This window comes from Hordeum vulgare, chromosome 3H (assembly GCF_904849725.1).
Source record: "Hordeum vulgare subsp. vulgare chromosome 3H, MorexV3_pseudomolecules_assembly, whole genome shotgun sequence".
NCBI classification, from domain to species: Eukaryota; Viridiplantae; Streptophyta; class Magnoliopsida; order Poales; family Poaceae; genus Hordeum; species Hordeum vulgare.
The window spans coordinates 249646164-249653801 of NC_058520.1; the positions used below are offsets into that span (position 1 = coordinate 249646164).

Below are 7638 nucleotides of genomic sequence, written 5' to 3' on the forward strand. Positions count from 1 at the left end.
CTGGGGAATCAGTACACCACTTTGGGGCTAGATTCCTCCTTGGCAACAAGACTAGAGGCCGTGACGAGCGGGAGCTTATTCACACTTTCCAGCAGCATTGTCGCGATGAGGGCATCCCCAACGCCCTCTCCCGTCGCTAGATTCAATCCTTCATCGAGCTGTCGAGCATAATGCTTAAATACTACGGCAGGGAAAGTACTTTGCAAATTCAGCAAATGTGCTTGCAAATTCAGCAAATGTGCAACGAACCTAGCCTCGCTAGGCTAATCTGGACAAGACGCACACCCCTGGTTACAGGGCCAGTCGCAACCGGAAACTTGGCAAAAAGAACTCGAACACGGGCTAAATTAGTCCTCGACGTACTACTAGACAATCCATGCCACGTACATTCTGCCCCGCCTGAATCAAGCCGCACACATAGCCTTAGAGCATGCTGGGTCCTCAGGCAGGTCGCAAAAAGCAAAGAGACCATCTTCATCGTGACACCTTCGGAGCACTGGCTAATGGCACCTCTGGATACAACCAAAGAGATCTTAATGATCTATCAGACGTTCACCTCAAAAAATCAGAGAAAGAGAGCCTTTAAGGATCTCCATCAAATCCATCATGTAGCAACGGCAAACCCATGGTCAAACACACCTATCACGTTCGACCAGGGCGATGAGCTGGTGGCTAGTGCAGGTCGGGTACCTGCCTCCCTAGTCCTAAACCCCATAGTCGACGACTTCAGACTCAACAAAGTACTGATGGACGAGGGCAGCGGCCTCAACCTCATTTACGAGGACACGCTTGAAAAAATGCAGTTCGACCGATCTAGAGTCGAGCCGAGCACAACCACCCTCCGGGGTATTGTCCCCAGTAGACAGGCCCACTACACAGGACGAGTAGCGCTCGACGTGGTATTCGGTACACCCGATAACTACCGATCCGAAGAGCTACTATTTCATATTGTCCCATTCCATAATGGTTATCACGCACTGTTGGGACGCGAAGCCTTCACACGGTTCCAGGTCATACCGCATTACGGGTACATGGAACTCAAAATGTCAGGGCCAAACGGAGTGATCACGGTAAACAGTGACCCCAAAAGAGCCCTCCGGGCCAAAAAGAAAATGACATCCCTCACCCTGGAATTGTTGGCAGAGACCCTTGCCGCAGAAGAACTCAAGGCACTACGTGTCGTGGTAGACAAAAACGATGTGATCCGAGGCAAGCGGCGCAAGTCCACATCCTTCAAACCGGTCGATGAAATCACCAAATTCCAGGTACACCCGACGGATCCCAATGAAACAACATCAATCAAGGCACAAGTGGAGCCCGAAATCGATGAAGCACTACGTGCTTTTCTATGCGAGAATTGGGACATATTTTCCTGGCACCCATGAGACATGCTAGGAATACTCCAGGGGCTGGCAGAGCACATCCTGAACATAATTGCCGGTTTCAAACCTTTCAAACAGGCTTTGCGCCGATTTTCTGAACCTAAACGCCAAGCTATAGGGAAAGAGCTCGCCAAGATACTGGAAGCCGGTTTCATCGGGGACATTGAACACCCCGACTGGTTGGCAAACCTGGTCATGGTACCAAAGACAGAGAAATCCTGACGGTTATGTGTCGATTTTAAAGACCTAAGCAAACCCTAGCCCCAAGGACCCCTTTCCATTGCCCGTAATAGATCAAATTATCGACGCCACAGCCGGCCATGATTCGCTATGCTTCCTTGATGCCTACTACGAATACTATCAAATCAAAATGAAGGAATCCGGTCAGGCGGAAACCGCATTTATAAAACCCTACATGCCATTTTGTTTTAACACAATGTCGTTCGGGCTAAAAGACGCGGGCACCACTTATCAACGCATGATTCGGACTTGCTTGGGGAAACAAATCATAAAAACAGTAGAGCCATGTGTAGAGGATGTGGTCGTCATGACCAGACATGTCAACCAGCTGGTGGACGACCTCACGGAGATCTTTGCCAACTTACGGGAATACGATATTCAGCTTAATCGGGATAAAGGCGTCTTCGGCGTCCCCTGCGGCAATCTCCTCGGGTTAATCATATCGCAAAGAGCAATCAAATCCAATCCGGCCAAAATACGAGCATTGTCACAGCTTGCAATATCAACAAACATACAACACATCCAAAAGCTAGCACGCTATGTGGCGGCCCTAAGCCAATTTATATCTCGTCTAGGCGAGAAGGCTATGCCACTGTATCAGTTGCTGAAGAAAACCAAAGATTTCAAGTGGACCGATGAGGCCACAACAACTCTGGAGGACATCAAGGCGATATTAGCCAGCAACCCCATACTAGCAGCACCCTTCAGACCAAAGGCGATGTTGCTATACATCTCAGCCACGAATCAAGTTGTCAGCGCGGTACTCGTCGTAGAACGGGAAGCCGAGGGACAACAACTATGGATTCAAAGGCCGGTCTACTACGTAGCCGAAGTTATCACCCCATGCAATACCAGCTACCCACATTACCAAAATATCGCCTATACAGTGTTCATGGCATCACGGAAGCTTCGGTACTATTTCCACGAGTGTGCGGTCAGTTTGACTTCGGAAGTTCCGCCGAACGATATTGTCAACAATAAGGATGCCACTAGCGGAATAGCAAAATGGGCCATCGAGCTCCTACCTTTAGATATCACCTACAAACCACGACGGGCCATTAAATCTCACATCCTGGCTGACTTCGTGGCTGAATGGACCGAGGCCGAACTTCCCAGAGAGTATAACACCTATGCTCACGGAACCATGTATTTCGACGGGTCCAAAACTCTCACCGGACCAGGGCAGAGTTATTCTCACATCCCCCATCGGGGATAATGTTCGATACATGCTACGAATCATGTACGCTGATTCAAACAACGCAGCCGAATGCGAAGCCCTCTTACATGGTCTTTGGATGGCAGCTTCAATGGGCATTCGGCGGCTTGAAGTACGAGGAGACTCTAATGTTTCCATTTCACAAATCAACGGTGAATTCGATGCTAAGAATCCAAAAATGGCAGCTTATAGTAACATCATCCTCAAAATATCGTCACGATTTGAATGATTAGAGTTCCACCAGGTCTCAAGAGACAACAACTAAGAAGTCGACGTTCTTGCACGCTTAGGTGCAAACCGTGACCCCGTCCCTAGCAACATCTTTCTGGAGCAGCTGTTTAAGCCATCCGTAGTATGGCAAGATGAGACGGTCCGCTCAGAGGCTGACGACAAGGAGCAGGTGGTACCCCCACCAACCGAGTATGATGATCAAGTCATCGGAAGGTCTTTAATCAAAGAAACACCCTCGGCCCATGAGGTCATGGCCATAATTGCACCATGGACCGAACCCTTCCTTGCTTATCTATTATGCAAGGAGCTGCTTGACGACCAAACTGAGGCAAGACGGTATCATCCACCGATCAAAAGGATTATAAGGTCCACGAAGGCGAGCTATATAAGAAGAGTGCTACAAGAGTACTCCAGCGGTGCATATCCGAGGTGGGAGGCAGGCAACTTTTGGTCGAGGTACACGTCGATATGGGCGGTCACCACGCAACAACACGGGCCCTCGTCAGCAAGGCTTTTTGAGCTGGCTTCTTCTGGCGGACGGCTCGGGAGGACGTCCATGCACTTGTTCAGCGGTGTACGGGGTGTCAACTCTTTGCAAACCAAAGCCACATGCCCCCAACAACTCATCGAACAATTCTGATCACTTGGCCCTTCGCGTCCTGGGGTTTGGATATGGTGGCCCACTTAAATGGGGGGGCCAAGAAAAAGCAATACCTCCTCGTTATGGTTGACAAATTTACCTACTGGATCGAAACAAAACCGGTCACTTCGGCCAAAGCTATGCCAGTAATTGAATTCATCTCCAGTGTCGTACACCTTTATGGTGTTCCACATAGCATAATAACAGACAATGGATCCAATTTCACCGCCTAGGAGGTAAAAGATTGGTGCCCAAACTTGGACATAAAGCTCGATTATGCTTCCGTATACCACCCACAGACCAACGGACAAGTCAAAAGAGCCAACGGGCTCATTATGAACGATATTAAATCCAGGCTGGTCCTCTCCCTTCAAGACTCCGAATGTCAATGGGTGGAGGAGATCGACTCCGTGTTATGGGGCTTGCGCACCACCCCGAATCGATCCACACGGTACATCCCCTTCTTTATGGTGTACGGGGCTGAAGCAGTCCTCCCCTGTGATATTCTACACGATGCACCTCGCGTGCGTATGTACGAGGAAAAAGAAGCCGAGCTAGATCAGCAAGCCGACCTAGATGCATTGCAAGGCGAGCGCGACATAGCTCTGGCCCGGTTAGCTTTCTATCAACAACAAGCTCGGCGCTATCAGAGCAGGGAAGTCTGGGCAAAGGCATATAATGTGGGAGAACTCGTCCTACGCCTCCTCGAGAAGCAGAAGGATAAACTTCACCCTTAGTGGGAGGGGCTTTTTATAATCGATGAAATCTTAACACGAGGAGCTTATCGCCTGCGCAAATCCGAAGACAACCGCCTCGAGCCGAACCCGTGAAATGCAGCTCGCCTTCGGTGTTTTTACGGCTAGACCATTATCATCCTCCCTTTTTTGTCACTTTCTTTTTCCCGTATCACCCACATTTTTTATTCCTATAGGGACAATTAGCTATTCTCATGGCATGTTTGGCTTAACTGAACACCCTCAGACATTTAGCAAATCATCCATGTTAAACGGAATGACCAAGTAGCACCTAGGGGCTTCCTAAAGAAGTTGTTCAATATATTTGTCATACTTACTTGTTCATGTATACATCTTAAAATAAAAAAAACATCCATTCTTTCCATTGTATGCATCAATTGGACTTAAGATTTTAGCAATGCTCCTGTGATCACTCTCTACGTTCCCGATGTATTCAGCTAGAGGGTAAAGGGAGCACCGCTGCGATTGTTCTGACCGGTTCACCCGGACACGTACCTCACATGGGTAAAGCCAAAAGCTAGCGCTTCTTGAGATACAACTTGATCGGCTAGGATGATGCCACTTATTCGGCAAATTTTGCATCATCAAACCGATGGCTGGTTGAGCGGATAAACAACCGTACCGACTATAACCTATGTAGCACCCTCGGAAAAAGGAACCCATTAAGGAACTACTTTTCCCGAAGATGTTTCCTACGCCTAGCCGTAATATAACATAATCCACCCGTATAACTTTTGTCTGTTAGTACCACATGGCCGGATTGCCTAGTAATCAGAAATTTGACTCCTACCTTTGCATGATACAAAGTATGAAACAATGCCCGATTTATAACAGGCGAGGTAGAAGTCGATGGCCGGTTAAAGACAAAAATTTCAAAATATGGAGGAAAGTTCCTTAACACACAAATATCATTACATGCGACTACACACTTGGTGATTGATCTAGATGATCTACTGTAGCATCTAATGCGTAGTCCTCCTGCGACAAGTGCGTGGCACACATCACTTGATCGTACACGAGATGTGGAGGAATCTCCTTCCCATCTGGTCCCACTGGTCCAACTCGCGCCATGTGCTCGGGATCTAGGCGGGTAAAGCGAGTCTTCACCATGACCCATGCCTCCCGAGCTCCTTATTGGCAGGCCAGGTCTTCCACAATTCAAAGCGACTGCGGGCTTCGGTAAATTGCTCGGCAAGATCGGTCATCCCTTATGGAGGGTTTTCACTCGACCGTAAGGCGCATACCATACTCCGCATAGCCTTTTGTGCATGCTGATGCACAATGAACAACTCCTTCAAAAGGTCACCCCCAAAGGAACTGGCCTCCTCTTCAGGACGCCCAGTCAAAAGACCTAATCCAAGTGAGGATCAAATGTTCATGACCAACACAATAAAAATTGGATCAGTTCTAGGTTAGAGCTTTTTCTTACAGAACATGTCGCCTTTCAATTTCTGGTTCTCCTCTCGAGATTGTACCAATTGAGTTTTTAAACTCTCAACTTCGCCAGCTTGTTTTTTGTTGTCTTCCTTGAGATTGTTGTTTTCTTCACGGCATCGCCTCAGTACGCGCTGACCGGCTTCAAGCTGTGATTCAGCGTATAGCTGAGCTCTCGAGAAGCATCCAGATCTTTTTGCATCTGGCCTATTGATTCACCTTCTATAGCAAAAGAAAGTGGCTATTAATATATATATATTTAAAAGCAAATTCAGCATACTTCAAATCAACTCCCTTACCATGGGCTTCTCTAGTAAACTTCTTCACATCCTCTAGCTTGACCCTACTGGCCTTTAAATAGGCCTTGCTCTCATGGAGATCTTTGGACAAACCCTCGTTTTCCTGCTTCAAAGCCTGCATATCGAAAAAGTACTTATTAACGACCCTCAATTCAGTCGCCCTGACCAAATTAAGGCTCGGGGGCTACTGTGTCCGTAATTTTGTTCAGATATTATAAAGTCTATAACTTACGTGCAGGTGGGAAGACACTTGCCCAACCACTTCTTTAAGGCCGGCTCGTGCGGCTCCAAGGTATGCATCGGCCGAATTAAGAGCATTAAACCCTTGTTCCAAAAATACACGATGAAGTAGAGCCTCCTACCGTTGCCGATGATTTATGGTACTCTCGTATTCAGAGTTTGTTACCAACAGTCCGTCCGAACACTCTGTGAGCGGACTCGTGTTCGGTACTCCGGCGCCCACCAACATGCCCGGGTTTGGTTGACTACCCAATACCTCGAGACCATCCTTGGGCGAGGGAGGTTGCGCACATCTCCTACATTGGTCGGTCAAGGATCATGAAAGTATGGAAGGACATATATCGTCGTAAGGAATATAAGTTGGTCTGTATACCTTTTTGTCGGGGGAGGAGCAGATGGGTTTTCTGCCGCCACCTTTTGTTCGGGAATTTTGTCCTTGTTCGATAGAATCCCGGCCGATCTTGTCCGGGGAGTGGTCCGGCGAGCTCTCCGACGACCCCTAGGCACAGCCCCTCGTTGGGTCGTCGTTTTTCTCTTACCCCCCGAAGAGGGAAGGGGACTAGGGTTGTCGGCTACAAGGGCCACCCTCTATTCATCAACTCCATCCAGGTAAAACACCCCATGCTCGAAAGTGATCGAAAGCTCCGGGTCTTCATGAGACCGAGGATCGTCGTCACGAGCGTAGTCCTCGGACTGAGGCGCATGACATGGTACCCTATCGATCCACAGCTTGCAGGGCTACAAGGAAGGGGTCGAAACTATAAATCTACCAATTGAGGGCGTGAACGCCCAAAACTTTGAACATTAAGCACACTTACGTATTCGACGGGGTTGTATGCCGAATAACCTTCCTTGGTGAAGGGGGGGTCAAAATTTTCTTTTTCCCCTCTGAATAGATCGGCTAGGATGGCCGCTGAGGCTTTATGGTCTTTCGGTCCCAGCCTTCTGGATTGAGTGGAATCGCTTGTCCTGTGTAACACCACAAGGGATGTGTACATTGTTGGAGCGGCTGGACGCATTGGGTAATCACCGCGGCCATTACATCAATGATGGTTAGTTCGCAATGAGCAAGCACCTTGATCTTAGCAGATAGTTGTTTTACTTTAGAACTCTCCTCTTGGGAACTCTTTGGTCTCGAGCTATAACGCTTCTTCAGAGGATTCACGGAGTAGGGAAGTCCCCTTAGAATTGGATCGAATAG

General features: G+C 48.3%; 1 pseudogene; it reads right to left on the reverse strand.

Moving 5' to 3' along the window:
• Positions 1–6022: 6022 nt before the first annotated feature.
• On the reverse strand, positions 6023–7141 carry LOC123441652 (annotated as a pseudogene).
• Positions 7142–7638: the final 497 nt, after the last annotated feature.